Source organism: Vipera berus, assembly GCF_964194415.1.
Source record: "Vipera berus genome assembly, chromosome: 4".
NCBI classification, from domain to species: domain Eukaryota; kingdom Metazoa; phylum Chordata; class Lepidosauria; order Squamata; family Viperidae; genus Vipera; species Vipera berus.
The window spans coordinates 83473229-83494741 of record NC_138206.1 but is presented as its reverse complement, the minus strand read 5'-3'; the positions used below and the strand labels follow the sequence as shown (position 1 = coordinate 83494741).

General features: G+C 43.4%; 1 protein-coding gene across 1 annotated transcript in view; it reads right to left on the bottom strand.

The window, feature by feature from the left end:
* OCA2 (OCA2 melanosomal transmembrane protein) overlaps nucleotides 1–21513 on the bottom strand; it is a gene marked incomplete at its 5' end in the record, with an annotated part of 236442 nt that overhangs the window by 24360 nt on the left and 190569 nt on the right. The gene's annotated exons all lie outside the window — the stretch shown is intronic.

Here is a 21513-nt window from a genome sequence, read left to right as displayed (position 1 = left end):
GCCGGTAGCAGGCTGGTACAGAACAATAGGGCTAAACGGGTTTAGCCCCTTAGGCATCGCCATCACTGGCATAAATACTGTACAGGCCGCAAGCCTCGAAGCCGTCTGCAACAAATATGCAGACATCTTCAACGGCTAGTTGGGGAAATATACAGGTCCACCCATCTCCCTCAACCTAAACCCCACCATACAACCTGTCAGGATTAGGGCCAGGAGGGTTCCATTCGCCCTCAAAAAGAAAATTGAGGACGAGCTGGAATGCCTCGTTAAGCTGGGGGTTTTAGAACCTACCGAAGGGGGAAGCTGGGAGACCCCTATAGTAACCCCCATTAAACCTAATGGGCAAATTAGACTATGCGCTGACTATAAGGCCACCCTGAACCTAGCACTAAGTCCCCACACTTACCCGGTTCCTGTGGTGAGAGACGTCCTCGCCTCCATCCGCTCCGGCGCCATCTTCGCGAAACTGGATCTCACGCAGGCGTACTTGCAATTGCCTGTAACCAATGAAACCGCGGACGCGCAGACGATCGTCACGCACCACGGGGCTTTCAAAGTAAAAAGATTACAGTTTGGCATTTCGGCAGCCCCGGGAATATTCCAAAGCATAATGGAAAAAACCTTGAAGGGGATTCCCGGGGTCTGCCCCTACTTTGACGATGTGCTCATCGCCGGAGAAACAGAAGCCAATCTAGCTGACAGGTTGTCAGCTGTTCTGGACCGGCTCAGAACAGCCGGTCTCAAGCTAAAAAAGGAAAAGTGCTCCATAGGAGTTACTTCTACGGAATTCCTGGGATACAGGATAGACGCCCAGGGCATCCATCCTACCAACGAAAAACTCAAAGCCATCCAAACAGCCCCCAGCCCCAAGAACAAACAAGAACTCCAGGCGTTCTTGGGGCTATTAAATTTTTATCACGCCTTCCTACCCCACAAGGCTACAATTGCGGAGCCTCTCCACAGATTATTAGATAAGGGCACACCATGGTCCTGGACTAGGACACACGAGAGCAGCTTCCAATCACTCAAAAACATTATCTGCAATAGCTCGACAGTAACCTGATTTAAAGAAGACATCCCCGTATGCATCGCTTGCGATGCTTCCCCGTACGGGATAGGAGCTGTCTTAAGCCACCTGGACAAAGACGGCACACAAAGACCAATCGCTTTTTACTCCCGTACCCTAACCAAAGCCGAAAGAAACTATGCGCAAATTGACAGGGAGGCTCTAGCTATTGTCGCAGGTGTGAAAAAGTTTCACGACTACCTATATGGGAGACCCTTCACGATCTTCACCGATCATAGACCCTTATTAGGTATATTTACGTGGGACAAGGTGACTCCCCAAATATTATCCCCTAGAATCCTGCGCTGGTCTACCTTTTAATCAGCATACTCCTACAAGCTGATACTAGGACACGCCGATTGCCTCAGCCGACTTCCAGTACAAACCGAGGACCCAGACCCAGCCCCCGCAGGGAACATACTGGCTATCTCAGAGCTTCCAGAGTGCCCACTCTCAGCCAAGGTAATAGCTGTCAACACCGCTAAGGACAAAATCCTTAGCAGGGTCCTGCGCTGGGTCACTGCAGGTTGGCCAACTAAATGCCCGGAACCAGGTTTCCGCCCCTTTTTCACCAAACAACTAGAATTAACATCCCATCTAGGATGCCTCCTATGGGGAAACAGGGTGGTGATACCAAGTAAGAACACATATCAAACACTCGAAACCCTACACGAGGGACACCCAGGGGTGGTAAAAATGAAGTCCCTCACTAGGAGCTATGTATGGTGGCCAGGCATTGATAAGGACATAGAAAACCATGTAGGGGGGTGCTACCCATGCCAATTAACCAGAGGAGAACCTCCCCACGGTCCAGTCCATAAATGGGAGACCACAAAAAACCCATGGTCCCGCATCCATTTAGATTTCGCAGGACCAATTCGGGGACAGAGTTTCTTAATAATAGTAGATAGTTACTCAAAATGGCTCGAGGTCATCCCCCTCAAGAAAACAACAACAAACTCCACCATACAAGCACTTAGAAGGGTTTTTGTAACACATGGCCTCCCAGACGTCATAGTTTCCGATAATGGACCACAATTCACTTCTTGTGAATTTCAGATGTTCGCTATGAGGAACTCTATTAGACTGGTCACATCAGCGCCATTCCACCCATCGACGAACGGAATGGCAGAGATCATGGTAAGATCCACCAAGGAGGCATTAAAAAAATTTATAAAAGGGGACTGGCACCGACGGCTCAGCCAATTCCTCATGGCACAACACACCACACCATGCACCACCACCGGCAAATCACCTGCAGAACTCAGGTGGGGCAGGAGACTAATAACTAGATTAGATAGGCTGCATCCTGACAGAGCAGCCGCTGACCCAGAACTACCCCCCCACCACGAATCTTCACACCAGGACAAACCGTCTGGGCCAGGAGCTATTCCAGCAACCACAAATGGGTCCAAGGGGTCATAATACAACAAACTGGACCCATCTCATACCTAGTGCACACAAGCTCCGAGGGCCACTTACGATGACACATCGACCAACTCCGCACCAGGAGACCGGAAAACGCACCCCCACCACCAACAGACCAACAAGCCCACCCCACAACCGACGACCCAACTCCACCCTACGAGGACGTAATGCCACCACTACCGCAGGAGGAAGGGGAGCCGGCAAACGGAACACCCCCATGACGCTCCAACCGTACTAGGAAAGCACCTGCCTACCTCCAGGACTACGAATGGGCAGGCAGCTGCAGTCAACAACTGGGGGGTGGAAGCAATCCGGGGGAAGGGTAAGGGGTGTATTATATGTAAATAGTTATTACTAATGTTAAACGATGTTAAGTTATGAGGTAAAGCTTTCTGACAGGCGAACACGCAGGAATTTTGACAGCTGTCAAAATTCCCCTGCAAAGCGCAGGCGCAAACCGGTTGACAGCTCGCGGCTGTCTAAACAACGCGGAACCGCCCAGCCACGAGGAGAGAGCTGTCAGAAGACGCGGAGCCGATTGGAGCAGAGAACCGCGGCGCGAAAAGACTGGCCTCTGATTGGACCAGCCGGCCAGCTGCCGGCTATAAAAGCCGAACCCTTCTGTACCTTCTTATCCTTGTTCTAAATAAACCCTGTTAACGTGCCAGCTGTCTCTGAGTGGTCTGTCAGCCACTTCAACGCAAGCGATGTAGAGCTGGCCATGCCCACTCAGTAGGCCATGCCCACCCCAGCCATGCCCACTCAGTAGCCACATGCATCCTGGCCAAACCCACCTGGCCCCATGAGGGCAACCACAATGCTGATGCAGCCCTCAATGAAATTGAGTTTGACACCCCTGCTATAAAGGATGACAACTGGATGACTATGGTGATTCTGGAAGAGGCAGTGCAAGACAGAGGGGCATGCAAAGTGCTGGTCCATAGAGTGGCCGAGGATTGGACATAACTGAAAGACTGACAATGACAACATTATGATAGAACCATTCTCACTAAATAATTTCAGATAGATCTAATATATTCATAATATATTTGCCTTAATGCAAATGTCTCTCTTCTGTATCAGCCCTGGAATCTTGCCTTGATTAATACACTTTGGAGATTCACTTCCTTAACAAACCAATAAATAGAATAGATGATGGTAACAGATGTTCACATTTTTTTTCCTCAGTCAAATCATTGGATTTTTTAAAAAATCTCTCTTTGTTCTTATGAAACAAAATATTGCTGGAGGAAGAAAATATGAAAAGGGATATCATGACATAATTCATTCACTGCATATCAACATGACATTCATAGCTTAGATTTTTCAACATACATATACATGGTTTTAGCTCTATGGCTTCAAGGATCCTTCAAACAACTTTTGTACAGTAAGTAACTCTTATATTTTGCAAGCAGCATCTAGAGTCCTGTTTTTAAAAGGTTAGCAATCTACAAACCTTGGATTCTGTGTGCCACTCCAGCACTTCAACACCCAGCATATCTAAATCTTCTCACCCTTTTAAAAAGAATTCGGTGAGCAAACCAGATGCCTGAAACAAGTTGTTAAAATACCTCAAAGGTTCTTTTTTCAAAAGGCAACTGGACTTTGTTTTTTCTTGAAAACACTTCGCTTCTCTTCCAAGAACTTTTTCAGTTGAACAGTGAACTAAAGAAGCTTCTTGGATGAAAAGCAAAATGTCTTAAGGAAAAACAAAATCCAGTTGCTTTAACTGTTCGGTTTTGAATCACTAAAGCATGGGAGGAATGTAACCCGGATGTTTTGACAAGATAAGGAATAGCCGCTTCAGAAGGGAAGTGAAACTTTTTGTGTTAAATTAATTGGTAAATGTGATTCATGATGTGTAAATAAGGGAGGGAAATTCTTTATGATGTGGTGTGTCAAGGGGAGGAGAATTCAGATTCTGGCATCCACCCATGAGTGCCGATACTCCGTTTTCATTATTATAGACTTTTTTGAAATAAACAATCATGCAGTGTACTTTGATCTGTCTTATTAATTGAAACCATGACATCATGCCAGAATATTTTTTCTTTCAAACATCCTGGGAGTCCTGGGAGTCCTGAGCCCCCACCGCTGTCTCTAGTCAGAGAGATAAGCTGGCAAAGATTCAAGGAAGAATCTTCACCATGGGAAGAGAAAGCCTGGCTGCTGGCAAAACCTCAGAGGAGGGAGCAATAGACGGCTTGTTGTGCGAAGATGAGTTTGGGCACATCTCCAACTCTCAGCAGCTAAGTGAGCCTATCTGGTCATCAGGTTGGAACCACTCCAGTGAAGACAAAAGATGTCTTGAGACTGCACTGCCAGAGTCCTCAAAAGCAGAATGGTGGAGAGCTGCCAGACCATCTGCCACTGAGAATTTGGGTGAGTGGAAAATCCTGTCTGCAGACCAGACAGCCTGCCAGCCCCAGGAGTCCCCTGCCAGGCCCTCCAGATCCACAGTGACAGAGGACCCCAACCTGGGGCCTCTGCAGCAATGGGAGGTTGGGAAGCCCCCACAAGTGAAAGGCCAACAATCTCTGAGCTTGCCACTGCTAATAGAGGCCTTGCAACAGCTGAGGGTGGTGCAGAAGCCTGGAGATCAGAAGCTGGTGGGAGGATAACAACAGCAAGGGTGGCAGCAGCAGGGTCCGAATGTGCAACCCCTGAGCATACAGCAGGACCAGGGGGGCCAGCAGCAGTGGGAACCCCAGCAATCAATGATGGCCCCACTCTTCAGAGCAACCTTCGATGGGGACCCAAAGAAACTGAATTTTTTCCTAAACCAAGTACGCTCTCATTTGAATCACTGGGCCTATCTCTATCGAGACCCAGGTGGTATGGTAGATGTGATTGCGTCCAGCCTAGAGGGAGAAGCATCCGAATGGTTAAACAATTTATATAATGAGCAAGCCCCTGAATTGGAGGACCCCCACCTCTTCCTCCTAGGGCTGAGAGAGAGATTTGAGGACACTGCATGATTTTTTATTTCAAAAAAACTCTATAATAATGAAAACGGAGCATCGACACTCATGGGTGGATGCCAGAATCTGAATTCTCCCCACATATAAAGAGGATATATAATGCTTTAATTGAATTGGATTCGGAAACAGAACTTGTTAAAGACTGCATGATAAAGTGGGCACAAAATATTCAGGAACCAATTTCGTTGGACACCTGGGAGATAATTTGGGTCAGAAATGTTAAATTTACCCAGGCTCAAAATTTAAGAGAAAATTTTTATAAAATGTTTTATAGATGGCATCTGGATCCCAATAAGTTGTCCAACATGTATCCTAATTTACAGTCTAAATGTTGGAGGTGTGGTAGTTTAGAAGCTACTTATTTTCACATGTGGTGGACTTGTAGAAATATAAAAGCCTTTTGGATTAAAATTTGGTGGAACATTCAAAAGATTTTTAAGAGAAAGATAAAGTTTTCTCCGCAATTGTTTTTATTGGGTATTGTTGTAGATTGTGATGTTAAAGAAACTAACTTGATGTTGAACATGATAGCAGCAGCACGGTTACTGGTGGGACAATATTGGAAGAAGGATAGTTTGCCCACTATAGAAGAATGGGTGTTTAAAGTTTCGAATCTTGCAGAAATGTCTAAGATTTCTGCTTATTTGAAAGATCATTCACAGGAAAGATATATTTCAGTTTGGAGGAGATGGATAAATTATATTCAAAACAAATATGGGACTAAAAAGTTCCATTTAGCTTATGAGTAGATTTTAGTGGGATATTGTTATTGGTACGTTATTTGTAGTTATGTTAAAAGAGAGTTAAAGCGCATTATGAATTTGGTTAATTGTATATTATGCATAATTTTTATTTAGAATATGATTATTGTAACTATAATCCTGTATTTAGCTCTGGGAAGTGGGAGGGGGGAAGTGGGTGGGTTTGGGGTGGGAGGGATTTGGGGATATATTGTAAAATTTTGTTTTTGTAAAACTCTAATATTAAAAAAAATATTAAAAAAAATAGAATCCAAATAAAAAAAATAAGGGAGGGAAATTCTGTGTGATGTGGTGTGTCAAGGGGGGGGAGAATTCAGATTCTGGCATCCACCCATGAGTGTCGATGCTCCGTTTTCATTATTATAGAGTTTTTTTTGAAATAAAAAATCATGCAGTGTACTTTGATCTGTCTTAATAATCGGAACCATGACATAAGGTGTTAGTTATGACTTACAAAGCCCTTCATGGCATGGGTCCGGATTACCTACGGCAACACCTGCGACTGATGTCAACTTCCCTCCGTCCAGTGCGCTCCCACAGAGAGGGCCTCCTCAGGGTGCCGCCGATCAAAGAATGCCGATTGGTGACCCCCAGGGGGAGAGCGTTCTCTGTGGGTGCGCCAGACCTCTGGAACCGCTTACCGGTTGAGCTCCGGATGGCCCCCGACCTTCGCTCCTTCCGGCGCGATCTTAAAACATTCTTTTTCGAACAAGCTGGCCTGGTCTGACGGGATGGGGTTGGGTTTTTAAAACTAGTTTTAACTTTAATATGTATTGATTTTATGGGCATGATGTTTAATGGTTTTTTAATTTTTGTATTCGATTTTTATTGTGTATTGCCCTGTTCACCGCCCTGAGTCCTTCGGGAGAAGGGCGGTATAGAAATCAAATTATTAAATTAAATTAAATATGGTCTATGCACATATACAGACCACCCACTTAGATAAATCTTTATTTTATACATTTGTGCATGCTTAATTTGCATACCATCAAAATTTAATATTATTACCATATTAAAATCTATTGTATGATTTTATAGAAAAATACACATATATTATTTATGCTCAGTCTTTATCCACAAAGTTATATGTGACATATTGTTTCCAGGCACATATTCCAACATAAACATTTTTGCTGAGTTTTTAATGAGTTGATTTTAACTAATTTTTCTAGGAATAACAATTTCTGCAGTATTTCTGCCTATCAGGCAGATGGTCCAGTTGCTTTTTTAAAAAAATATCATCATCTTACTGCAAAATATATTTAAACATTTTAACAGAGATTTTTGTCAACATTTAATTATTGCAGTCTTAATTTTAGATCAGTATCTGAAATGATCTGCTTAGACTGATGGCCTTTCATCACATGCATGTAACCATGGTATGTAGGTGTACTGACTACCTCTTTATTTTGTCACATTCTTCTGACATTCTCCACCTGAGCTATGAGATTTAAATTACCCATCCTGCTTCCATTTTCCATTGAGGATAATCTGCCACACTTCCCATTCCATATTGGTGATGGCACAATTCTGTACATAATGCTGTACAAAGACCTGCATTGGGATGGGATGAGCCAGTCACATATTGATTAGATTAGGCCATCTCTCTTGTTTTCTGAGAAGTCCTTGACACCTCACAAAAGACACCCTATCTAAGGGGTGCTTCACTGTGCAGCCACACCCCACTTATCAGTTGTCTCAAGACCATCTCTGTGTCTAACCATCTGTCAAAATCATCCACAAATCAAAACACTTCTGGGATTGGTTGATGGTTTGTTTGTTTGTTTACAGATGATTAACACAGGTGTTTAGCTGTCTGTTTTTCACTTATTAGTGATACTGAGAAAAGAGAAAGGCAGCTTAACCCAGCGCTCTGCTTAATGTGCCCCAAACACCATGTCAGTACCAATTCAGAACCAGTGATATCCAGCAGAATGGGACTGGTAGGAGAGACTGCAAGTATGCTGTCACCAGCTGCCTCAAGGAAGCCTAATGACTGCTTTAACTAAGTAGTAGGGAAAAGCTCTTAGTAAAGAAATATTACCAAAACCTGTTTTATAATTAACTTAGAAACATTTAAATCTCAAGAATGCAGTTCAGTTCCACCTGAACTGCCACTTTTGGAGCCAAGAATGAAAGGTGCTTAAGCACTTGCAAGACTGAACAAACCTATTTCACCCTTTGAAGCCTGTAAGACAGGGTTTCCCAGCCCTGGGCTGTGGACCAGTACCAGTTGCAGCCTGTTGGGAACTAAGCTGTGCAAGCAGTGGGTGAGCCCGCAGAGCTTTATTTGTGCATGTGCAGATTTAGGTTGCACACACAAATCCATTTCTCCCCACCATCACTACCACTGGTCCATGGAGCCAAAAAGGTTGGGGACTGTTGCTCTAAGATCAATGGGAGGAAAGGGGTGGGGGGATATCCCACCCACCAAAAGGGATATCTGGGAAAAGATGAATTAATTCAGAGGTGCAAAAAATGCAGCTGAGAGATGCAAAAAGTGACCTTCTCTGCATTTTTTAATGCTTAGATTTGTCCACTTTTTCCATCACTCCCATGGAATTGGAATGCTGACTAAGTTTTAATGGGATAATCTTTACTTTATCAAAGTGCAATCTTTCTGGATTATTTGGATTATTACAGTTTTCTTTGGCCCTTTCATTCTTGCAGAACTTGAGACAATGTTTGGAAATGATGGGTCAGTTTTCTCTTTTCATAATTCTCAAATAAATACTCCCTTTGTGTTTGAACTATTGGTTCTGCTGATATAGTGAAAATAGGAGATTTATTATCTAAGAGAAACATAAAAGTATTCTATTTATGTTCTTCTGTAGAAGAGGGACTTGTGTCTTAGAAACAAATCTTATGAAATGCACCCATGGCCTTGAATAACTATACAGCTATGGATGGAAGGGGATGCTAAAGAGAAGAAGAGAACCAGGAAATACAGGTTCAAATGTTATAGTTTCATAATAATCAAAAAAACCCACAATAATTTATCTTTAGGTTTTGTAAGTTCCCAGCTCTGCAGAGACCTAAACAGAATGTTAGATGTTTTGAAGTTTTGAATCAGGTGGAATAAGGAACAGCCAATAGAAAATTAGTGAGTAAGAAAGCTTAAGCATTCTTTTCTGTGCTTTCTTCAATACAATTCATCTTTTTATCAGTGTGCTGCTCTTAGATTTCAATATTATTTGCAAGGTAAAAACTGTAACAGACCTGTAAATATAGCTTTGTTGTCAAATTCCTGGATAACAAGTACTAAACTGAGAATATAAGAAGCCAAAACAACTGATTGGCAGTGAGACCTGAAAAAAAAACTTTGCTTTCATGTATGTGATGTGAGGACTCTAACACTTTCACTTTAACTTTGTTTAACTTTTTTCTTTTTTTCCTCTTATGATTACACTGAAATTTACAACTGAAAGGATACTCTTATCTCAAGAAAATTACTTCCATGTTATTGATGAAAGCAGCACATGCCCTCCTCACCCCAAAAGACAAAATATCTTGGCAAATACAGGAAGAATCCAATACAAGCTAGTCTGACTCAGCAGCAGGGTGAGGCTAAATAAACAAACACTTAACACACAGGCTACAAAGTATCAAATCTAAACCACAGGAATGCAGAACCCGCTAACAGCAATTAGGATTGACAGGATTAGAATAGAAACACTAAAAAGTACACAACAAGAAAATAATTACACCGGACCCCTCCTGGAATAAAAATTAACACTTTTTAGACTGAATTGATAAAGGAATTAACCCAACAATAGACACTGACCAACAAATCAGAAAAGACAAATTTTAAACTCACCAATCAGAAATGACAATTTTGGAAACCATGAAAGGGTATAAGAACTCATGTTTGAGGACCATTCTGTCTAGCTAGCCAGGGATTCATGCTGAATTGTCACTCATCTTTAATCTCCATGATTAAACCTCTCTTTCCAGTAGCTGGCTTCACGTTCTATTTGTTCTCCTCTGTGCTGCTTGTGAGAATCCTGGCTGGAAGAGCCTGAACTGAGGAATTCCTCCCAACAATTACCTGGCGACCAATGAAGGAACTTCCAGCTCACCCAGGCACCGGACCGGGCCCAGAAGAGCTATCACCCAGCCGGCAGCGGACGCCTTGTTCCACAGGGAAGTCTCCATGGACCCTGCCCAGTCAGCGACAGGTATTAAAGGGAGTTTTTGAGTCTTGCGCTCAAACAGCTACCTGGAAAGAGGGTAAATGCCACCAAATTTAAATTCCTAGATTCAAAGGGTACGAAAAACAAAAGGAAGAGTATGTGTGGGGCACCCTTCTCTGAAAATCAGCTGAATCTCACCCCCTCTCTATGTCCTCCAGCCACACCCCAGCCTGTTGCTAGCTCCCCTGGAGCCATGGCCAGCAGGGCCCAAGAAAGCAAGGGGAGGACATTGGAGCGTGAGACCTTCTGAGAAAGAGAAAGCCGAGTGGGCAGTAAAAGTATCATAAAATCTTTTGTATTGGTAGACCAGACCCCTTTTGGAAACTTTTTTTTAATTGGTAGACCAGGACCCCTTCTGGAAAATCATTTTTCATTGGTAGACCAGGACCCCTTCCACCAGTAATTTATGAGCAAAAGCCCCAAGTTAGGAAATTAAGTCCCAGGCTAGGAGCATCCCTTACCTCTGGAAAGCAAGCAGAGGTCCTCCAGGACATTTGAAGTCCGCAAACAGTGGTGGTAAAAAGTGAAGTAAAGCTGGTAAGAGTGCGTCCATGTACCTTCTGCAGGGGAGCAGAAAAATCCTCAACAGACTCCTTTTTTGTCTGAAACCATGGTGGTAGATCCCTAAAGGAGCTACCAGTACGCTGTGAGGGATCCAGAGTGCTCTGTGGGTCCCTTTTTGACCGAAAACTGTGATGGTAGGCAGAAGTCTCACTAGGAGGCTTCAGTGTGCCGGACCCAATAGAACCAAAGTGACCCCCTGCATCAGGAATAAGGGAATCATGGGAGGTTCTAGTTCAAGGGTTGAGATAGGCTGCCCAGTGAAAAGCTTGCTTGAAGCCTGGGACGGGAATCAGCTACCCATTCAGGCAGGTATGAAAAAGAACCTGTTAAAGGAATCATGTAAAAAATGGGCTTTGCTTAAAGATGAATGCGGAAAAAAGTTTTGGCCAGAAGGCGGCACATTCAAATTCAAAGCACTGAAAGCACTTAGATCCAGAATAGAACCAGCCCAGCTACCCTATTGGTATTGCTGGGCTGAACTATCCAGATTAAAAAGCCAGGCTCAAATTGAGGTCAAACCTCAGCCTCCCTTAGATGACCCCAAACCAAAAATCATGCCCCCCCCTATTGAACAGGCCTGAACCCAGGTGATTGAGGGGCCAGACTGAACATATTTTAACCCACACCCCCTTCTCCCCATCTGACTTGGTTGTTTGGAAAAAGGACACTCCTACTTTCTGATCAGACCCCCAATTGGTCATAACAACTATAAAATCAATTGTGGAAACCCACAATCCATCTTGGGCAGACATGACCCAGCTATTACATGTGTTTTTAATGAAAGGCGAGCTAATGAAGCTTTTTTGAAAAACTGAAGAGATAGCCAGGTGACCTATATTAATTACACCTGGGCAAGTAGTCCCTGCTAGAGTTGCCTGGACCCTTAACTGCCCAGACTGGGACTATAACAATCAAAACCACTGGGACGAATATACAAGGGCTAAAAATAATTTAATGGAAGCCCTCCAGGAGATAGGGGAAAGGCCCCTGAACTGGTCTGAATTCCAAAAATCAATGCAGAGGGACAAGGAAATCCCAGGTGCTTCCTGGGTCTGTCTCTTAGAAGCCAGAGTCACATTTGCTCATTTAGACCTAGGTCCTAAGCTGTCAAAAGTACCAGAAAATTCTTGCTGCTGCCTTTGTTAATCAATCAGCAAGTGATATCTTGGGGCACTTTCATGAGATAGTCTCTAACTGGTCAACATTAGACATCTCAGAGTTGCGCAGAATTGCAAACTTTGTATTTGACCAGAGGGAAAAATTAGCAGAAGAAGAAAAAGAAAGAAAGAAAGCAAACAGAGAAAGGGGGAAGGAAAAGAGGCATAGAGCAGAAAGAAGGGATGACTTACATGCCTTTGCAATGTTAAACGAGGATAGCAGACAAAGGCAATACAGACCCCATCAGGGAAGGACAAAATGCCGGCAGTGCGAATTTAAAAGGGAAACATTCTGCAGACATTGCCTTCATTGTGGGAGGGAGGGACATTTTAGCAAAAATTGCTGGGGAGGTCAAAACAGGGAAAACCAGAATCATCATAACCAATGAAGACCCCCTTCCCTAGGGAAACCACACACCATCAGAACAAAGATAGGGATCAACCCCGACCCCAATGGGAGTAACAGGAAGATGACACGTCCTGACTAGAAAGCGATTATGAGGCCACATTTCATGGGCTGGCTATTCCCTTAAAGGACGACACCGATGGAGAGCCTCTTTTGACAGTAACTATAGGGGGAAAGGCATATGAATGTCTCATTGACACTGGAGCCACCTCCTCTCTTATCACTATGGCACCCTTTAAAGATTCAATAGTGCCTGGGGCCAAGGATAACATAGTGGGGGTGGGAGGAAAAATTATCCCAGTCGAATTCATAAACAACTTAAAAGTGGAAGTTGGCCCTTTTTCCATAGAACACCTATTCACCATTTGTCCCCAATCTCCCTTCATGGGCAGGGACTTGCTTTGTAAACTGGTGGCAACCATTAAATGCACTACAGAAGGGCTCCACTTAAACATCTCATTCAAACACGCACATTTTACCATGGTATGTTCAATTGAAAAAGAGATCCAGCTGCCTATCGATCTCAGAAGCCTACCGGCCTCTCTATGGGGTTGGGATCCCACTGAAGTGGGATTACTGAAGGAAGCCACCCCAGTTACAATTCAAGTAAAGGCACCACCACCATGCATTCCCCAGTACAAAATACAGCCAGAAGCAATAGAGCCCATTCAGAAGCTAATAACAGCATATCTAAAACAAGGGGTATTGCGCAAATACAATACACCTGGACTCAGCTGCCACAAGGCTACACCGAGTCCCCCACCCAATTTTCCCAAATCTTAAAGGAAGACCTTGCTTCTATTTCCCTGCCACACAATTCTACTTTAATCCAGTATGTGGATGATTTATTATTGGCTTCTGAATCAGAGGGAAGTTGAAAGGCAGATACCTATCACCTATTGGAATGCTTGGGTGAAAGAGGACACAAAGCCTCACCCTTAAAGCTACAGTACCTAAAAAAGGAGGTGATTTACTTAGGGTATATTATTGCCCTGGGATTAGAAAATTAGCACCAGATAGAGTTAAGACCATTTTAGGAATGAAACAACCCCTTATTTTAAGAATTCCCCACGATGTATTAGCAATACTCTTAAAGTTGCAGACTCAGGCATTCACCCAACAATGCGTGGAACTATTCACTTCAGAAAACATCACCTTTGAACACTGCAACATGCTCAATCCATCAACATTATTGCCCACTAATCTAGCAGATGAAGTATTACATGACTATTTACACCTAGTCCAAGATGTTGAACTACCACGTCCCGACTTAACAGATGATCCTCTTCCAAACCCAGACCTAGAATTGTTCACTGACAGCTCCTTCTACGTACTTGATGGGACCCATGTAACAGGAGTTGCAGTTGTCTCTCTGCACAAGACAGTCTGGGCCTCCCCCCTGCCGCCACACTACAGCACTCAAGTGGCTGAGCTTATTGCATTGAAAAAAGTGTGCAAAATAGCAGAGAACTGGTCTGCCAATATATATACAGATTCCAGATATGCTTTTGGAGTCTGCCTTGTGACCGGTGCTCTCTGGAAACAGAGGGGTTTTTTAACATCTAATGGCCAAGCGATTGCCCACACTGACCTCATATCTGACCTATTGAAAGCTATCCAACTACCCTCATTCCTAGCAGTCATCCATTGTAGAGCACAGCAGAAGGATGATTCAGGGGTCACAAGAGGAAATCAGTTTGCTGACGTCACAGCCAAGTGGGCTGCCACTCAGCCCAAAAGTGCATAGAAGATGTCTGTGTCCTGAAAAGCATTGTTGTGAGGGCGAAATGAAAAACTGTGGCTGACTTATGAGGTCCGCAAGATGCTGAAAGCACAGAATGTGGCTTTTAAATCTTGTGACATGCTGGCACTTAGAACAGCCAAAGCAAATCTGAAAAGTGCCATAAAAGGTGCAAAGCAAGCCCATTGCCAGAAAATTCAGAACTTTTTTCAGGATCCAACAAACACCAGGCGAATGTGGCAAGGGATCCAGGCCATTACGGATTACAAGGGGACTCCATCGAGATGCAAGAACAGACACAGACTTCCTAAACAAACTGAATACATTTTTTGGAAGATTTGAGGCATCAAATAGCACTCCTGCTAGGAAAGCTATGTCCCATCCTGACAAGCCAGTGCTAAGCTTTGATGTCACCTCTGTCCAGAAGACACTGCAGAAAGTTAATATTCAGAAAGCAGCAGGCCCAGACAACATCCCTGGACGTGTCCTTAGGGAATGCACAGATGAGCTGGCTTGTGTGCTCACAGATATTTTCAATCTCTCATTGCAGCAGGCAGTGGTCCCATTGTGCTTTAAGATGGCCATCATTTTGCCAGTGCCAAAAAAGTCCACAATTACAGGCCTCAATGATTACCATCTGGTTGCACTGACATCCACCATTATGAAATGCTTTGAGAAACTGATAAAAGACATTATCATATCCCGCCTCCCACCAGCATTTGACCCACCTCAGTTTTCCTACCCCTGGGCCAGCGGTCGGCAACCTTAAATACTCAAAGAACCACTTGGACCCATTCTCCAGAGGAAAAAAAACTGGGAGCTGCAATAATCACGCGCACATGCCCGCGCACACAAGGGGAGAAACTTAATTGAAGAGTTTAATTAAAAAGAAATAGAGAGACAGACAGACAGACAGACAGACAGACAGACAGAAAGAAGGAAAGCACAAGTGCCTCTCTCTGTCTCTGTCTCTGTCTCTGTCTCTCTGAAAATGGCTGGGAGCCGCAGGAGAAGGCTGAAAGAGCGGCATGCGGCTGGGTCTTCTAGACTTAAACACTCCTTTGTGCAACTGGATTCTTGATTTTCTTGCCAACAGGCCCCAATATGTGCAAGTTGGAACAAATATCTCTAATACCATTTTCTTGAGCACAGGTTCTCCTCAGGGCTGTGTCCTAAGTCTGCTGCTGTTCACCCTGTTGACCCATGACTGTTGTGCTAGGTTTGCCACCAACCATATTGTGAAGTTCACAGATGATACAACAGTAGTGGACCTTATTAATGATGACAAGGTGGAAGCTTACTGCAAGGAGGTTGAGGTGTTGATGAACTGGTGTAAGGAAAACAGCCTAGTTTTAAATACCAGAAAAATCAAAGAGATCATTGTCGATTTCAGAAAAGGCAGGCACAGCCACAGTTCTCTGTGCATAAATGATTCACCTGTGGAGATGGTTACCAGCATCAAATTCCTGGTGTGCAGCTAACGAGTAGGCTGGCTTGGTCACTCAACAGTGAGAAACCGGTGAAGTGGGCACAGCAGCGCCTACATTTTCTGTGTTGCACGAGAAAAGCACATCTTCCTTCCCCTGTCCTGACCACTTTCTACAGGGAAACGATTGACAGCATCCTGTCATACATCACATTCTGATTTGGAAGCATCCCTGCTTCAGACAGCAAGGTGGTGCAGAGAGTGGTGAGGATGGCCGAAAAGATCATTGGCAGTTCCCTCCCCTCCTTCCAGGACATAGCACAGAAGCGTTGCTTGAGCAGGGTCCATGTTATGTAGGTGTATGTAGGTGTATGTAGGGGTGTGGGTTTATACATATGCAGGGCTTTTTTTCTTATAGAACGCTCAGAACGGCATTCCTGCACCTTTTGTTTGCAAAAAAAAAGCTTTTGCACAAGTTGTGCTGCTATTGGCTTAAGCCTATTGCAAGCTTTGCTCTTTTATGACTCATGGACTTCAACTCTCAGAATTCCTGAGTCAGCTATGCTATTGGCTTTTGGAAGCCAATAGGAATTGCTGCTGAGCTTGCCAAAAGACCCAGCAGGCAAATGTTGCACAGGCAAATTGCAGCAAAGTGTCGCGCCCCGCGGGCTCGACGCCCAGCGGCACCACGGGCGCGACACTCACCAGCGCTGGTCTTTTCCGCTCCAGCTTCTTCTGCTCGGGCCGGCTCGGGTCGGGAAAGTGCTCAACAGCTGCGGCAGCGACAACGGCCTCCACACACGGCCGCCGAGCCGGCTGACGCCCCGACTGCGCGCACGCGCGTTGTGCAACCCGGCCCCGCCCTGCCGGCTACGGAGGCCTCCGAGGATCCTGGACTCAGTTTCGCCCTGCCGGCTATGGTGGCCTCGCAGGACCATGGGCCCAGGTCGGATAGTAATTCGGGCCTTGCGGCGTTGGCGGGCGGGGCCCTCGGCAGCGAAGCTCGGTTACATCTAGAACGGACTGGGGGCTTGCCAGCCTTCTGAGGGGGGGCCGGACAGCAGGGCAGAGGTGTGTCCGCAACAGGAGGGAAGGTAGCGGGATCAGGGACGGGGGTGGGGGTGGAGACTGGCGTTCGCGAGAGGACTCACCTGGGAGGTGGAGGGTGCCGGGTGGTGGGGCGTGTCACAAAAGAAGGTGGTTGGGAGAAACGGGAGCTAAGTAGGGAATGGGCGGAAGTGGGTGCGGCTGGGTGGGGCGTGGGTGTATACATGCAGTGTGTATTTAACAGCGTTGGATGCGGGTAGCAGCCAACGCTGGCTTTGTTCCGTTTGAAGATCGTTTGCTTTTGCCTATTAAACCGTTTTGGAAACTCAGCTTTCGTCTCGGTGCTTGAATCTCCTGCTCTCCGGACGAGGTTTGAGACAAAGCAGGAATTTTGCACTCCTCGCTGGTCCCCAACTACACCATCTCAACTAGGTAAATAAGATATTATTTGCAAATAGGATATCCAAGTATGACTCAAGGAAATTTTCTCTGCATGGAGGGAGTAGTGGTTTGTTTCACTTTCTTTTACTTTTCAAATTGCTGTAGGGAAGAAATGACGATTAGAAAAAGGCAGGAAGTTATTTTTATTAGGAAGAATTCATTTATCCCATGCTTTGGGAGCTTAATACCACCAGCACAGAACATTTGCTTTTCTAAAACTTCATTCAAATTCAATTTCTGTTAGTGGCATTTGAAAAAAAATATGTTATTTATTAAATTTATATGCTGACTATCTCACCAGGATGACTCTGAAGCCAAGGAGAGGGCTTGCAACTTCTGTTTGTAGTTATCCACGTTTCTGCACACTGAGATAATTGGCCATTGTACAAATACAGAGCCTATCATGCTTTTATATTTATATGGAACAGATACATTACCTGAAATTTTTGGAATGTGTAAAAAATTTGAACCAGCCTAGAAACTCATTTCTCATTGTTTGTGTATATAGAAAGTAAACCCTGAAATAGATTTGGAAAGAGCAAGGACTTTGATTAAATGGAAATGTTGCTAAGCATAGAACTGTTGAGTTAATTTGCAGCTGTTTCTGCTGTTTTCTTTTTATGTGCTTATGATTTTACATCACATTTTAAAATCAGCCAAATTGAATAGGAATAAGATTGTGACTGAAAGAATACTAATTCTGAAATATAGTAAATATCTTTAACAAGTAACGTTAAATTTAGCTTTAGTGTAATTTGCTTGTTTACTGTAGCTAAAACTGGAAATTATATTTCTAAAGCATTAGTTTGGATCATTGGAAAGAAAAAAGATTTAGTATTTATGATTCAAAAATATAAATATGTGAGAAACATGTTTTTAAAGACCTTTGCAGCTTGTTCTCATATATATCCTGCCACAAAGGAATAACTAAAATTATGAAATTTAGAATCTACCAAGCTTCCCTCCCATGGACAGAAGACAATCCATGGGAAATGTGAATCCATAATCCATAGCTTTAGCAGCAATAATAAATCTAATTATGCTATGCATATTTAAGTTAGCCAAACCCTGGAGCAGTGGTAGCAATCTTCTATTACAATGGCAAGCCCTTTAAGATTATGTATTATTAATCATATAAGTGAAGAAATGAGGAAAACTGTGGTTAAAGAAATTGTTTGATCCAATAATAAAATTTCATTGATAATTGATGAATCAACCACAATAAGCAAAAAAACTACCCTCATAGTATTTGTTCGATGCTGTATCGAAGGTATGGGAATGAATTCACCAGTAAATTTGTTTTTGGACTTGGTAGAACTTGAAAAAGTAACAGCAGAAGGAATATTTTGATTCCTTACTCCAATGTCTTTACTCTTATGGGATGACAGAAGATTATTTGAAAAAATACTTGATTTCTCTGGCATGCGATGGCACCGCTGTGATGATGGGATGTAATGGGATGTAAAAGTGGAGTGAAAAAATTGCTGTTAGAACATTTTCCTTCTATTATAGTTTGGCATTGTGCTAATCACAGACTAGAATTATCAGTAGGTGATGCTGTCAAGGAAACTTCAGGAATAAATAGATTCCAATCATTTATTGATAAACTGTATGTCATATACCATGCTTCACCAAAGAATAGCAGAGAGTTGCATTCATGTGCAGAATTACTGGGGACTGAGCTCCTGAAAATTGGAAGAATTTTAAGTACCTGATGGGTGTCATCTAGTCTGTGTACAGTTTTGGCCGTATGGAATAATTTTGAATCCCTTGTGTATCATTTTGAACAAGCAATGCATGATCCTACAAGAGATAAAAATGATAAATGCACTTATGATGGCTTGAAAAGAAAAATAACATCTACAGAATTTTTATTGGACCTGGGATTGATGTGCGACGCTCTCCAAGAATTGTCAGATTTAAGTTTGGATCTACAGGACCGCAACATAGACTTGTATAAGGCAAATAAGAAAATAAAAATACTGGTACAAGTTTTTGAAGAAAGAAGACAGAACTTTGGGCCCTATTATCAGTGCTTTTTTTGTAAAAAGAAAAGGTGCCAGAACTCACACATGTCATACAACCCGCCTTGCCTACCCTACAAGGTTCCATCCGAAAAAGGTGCCGGAACTCCGTTCTGAGCGTTCTATGAGAAAAAAAGCCCTGCCTATTATAAATGTGCTGTTGCTGCTGTAAGTGATCTTCGCTTTTGTGGAGTTTTACTTCACAAAAGAGATTCAAAAAAGGATCCTCCCACTGACCCAAGTATATTTTATACAAAATTGAAAGAGTCAATTGAAAAAAGATTACTTGATAGCAAAGACGATGAGTTGGTGTATTGGTCTCGCATACTTGATCAAAAACATTGGCCTGAAGATGTTAATACTCAACTGACATTTGGAGAAGTGGAAATTAGAAACTTATCAATCAGACTGCAACTAAATGAAAGAGAAATGATTCGTGGATTCCGTGAATATATTCTCGAAAAGACATATCCAGAAAAACTGTTGCATTTGATACGGACTCTGAATACCATTCCTATTTCTTCAAGTGAATGTGAAAGTGGGTTTTCACAGATGAATCTAATTGCCACCCCAACAAGAGCTTCGTTAAAGACTAAGACAATTTCAGCACTTTTGTTCATCAAACTTGTCGGACCACTTCTGAGACTTTTCGATCCTTCAAAGTACGTTGATCTGTGGTCACTCAGAGGACAACATTCGGCCATAGATACTAAGAGCAAGGAAAAGAGTCAAGAAGATTTGCCAGACGAGAATTGGACAAAAGTTTGGAATTTTCTATGAACATTTGCCTTAAATACAATAAATTAAATGTATGTTAAGAATTGAATATATAATTGTTTAATTATATAAATAAATTATAAATAAAATTATATAAATAAAAGATTAACAAGATGAGAGTTCCAGCACCTTTTTTTAAAAAAAAAAAAGCCCTGTACATACGTATATAGTATGGTTAGGTAAAAAAAATCCATGACTATTTATATGGCAGAGACTTCACGGTCTTTACTGACAACAAACCACTGTTGGGACTTTTCACAACAGACAAATAAACCCCCCACATACTTTCACCAAGAATGTTGAGATGGTCTATTTTCTTATCTGCATACACATTTAAATTGATTCACAAACCTGGTAAAGAAATGGGCCATGCTGATGGCCTCAGCAGACTCCCACTGCCACTGACAGAACCAGACCCGGCCCCTGCGGCCAGAATCCTGTCCATTCAGGACCTGTCAGAATTTCCCCTCCATGCTGGGGACATAGCTGCAGAAACAGCTACAGATAGAACACTGAGTAGAGTGCTCTCATGGGTACACAGAGGATGGTTGGATAAAAGCCCAGACTCTGAGTTTCAGAGTTACTTTGTCAGAAGACATGAGCTATCAGCCCACAAGGGGTGCATCCTGTGGGGAAACAGAGTCATAATCCCCTCATCACTGAGAGAGAGGGTCTTACAGTCATTACATGAGGGCCATCCAGGCATTGTCAGAATGAAAGCCTTAGCAAGAAGCTACCTATGACAAGGACATTGAAGCACAGGTACGTGGTTGTTATACATGCCAGCAATCTAGGCCTGAGATGCCACATGCCCCAGTTCACAGGTGGGAGGAATTTTTTTTTAATCCCATTTATATCCCGCCCTTCTCTGAAGACTCAGGGTGGCTTACAATCTAAAGCACAAATCAATGTGCTTAGCAATAGCCTTCATTCTATGTATATGCCTGCTTATTAGGGCTTTCACCCCCCCCAAGTGGCATTATTACAAAGTGAGCTTATTGCCCCCAACAATATGGGTCCTCATTTTACCTACCTTGGAAGGATGGAAGGCTGAGTCAACCTTGAGCCTGGTGGGACGCGAACCTGCACTAATTGCAGGCAGCTGATGTTACTTAAGGAGGCATTAGCCCAGTGCTCCACCAATGCACACTCCCTGATCTAGAATTCACATAGACTACGTTGGGCCCTTTCAGGGACAGCTCTTCCTCATAGTGGTGGACAGTCATTCCAAATGGCTGGAAGTAATTCCAGTTGCAAACATGACTACTGCTAGGACCATCCAGGTGCTGAGAAAACTCTTTGCAACACATGGGTTGCCAGATGTCTTAGTTTCAGACAATGGGGCTCAATTCACTGTTGCTGAATTTCAGGCCTTCCTAAGAGCAAATCTTATCAGACATGCAACGTCTGCCCCTTTTCACCCATCTTCTAATGGTCAAGCTGAACGTATGGAATCGCTTAAATGCATTGTAACAGGTGACTGGTATCACAGACTGGC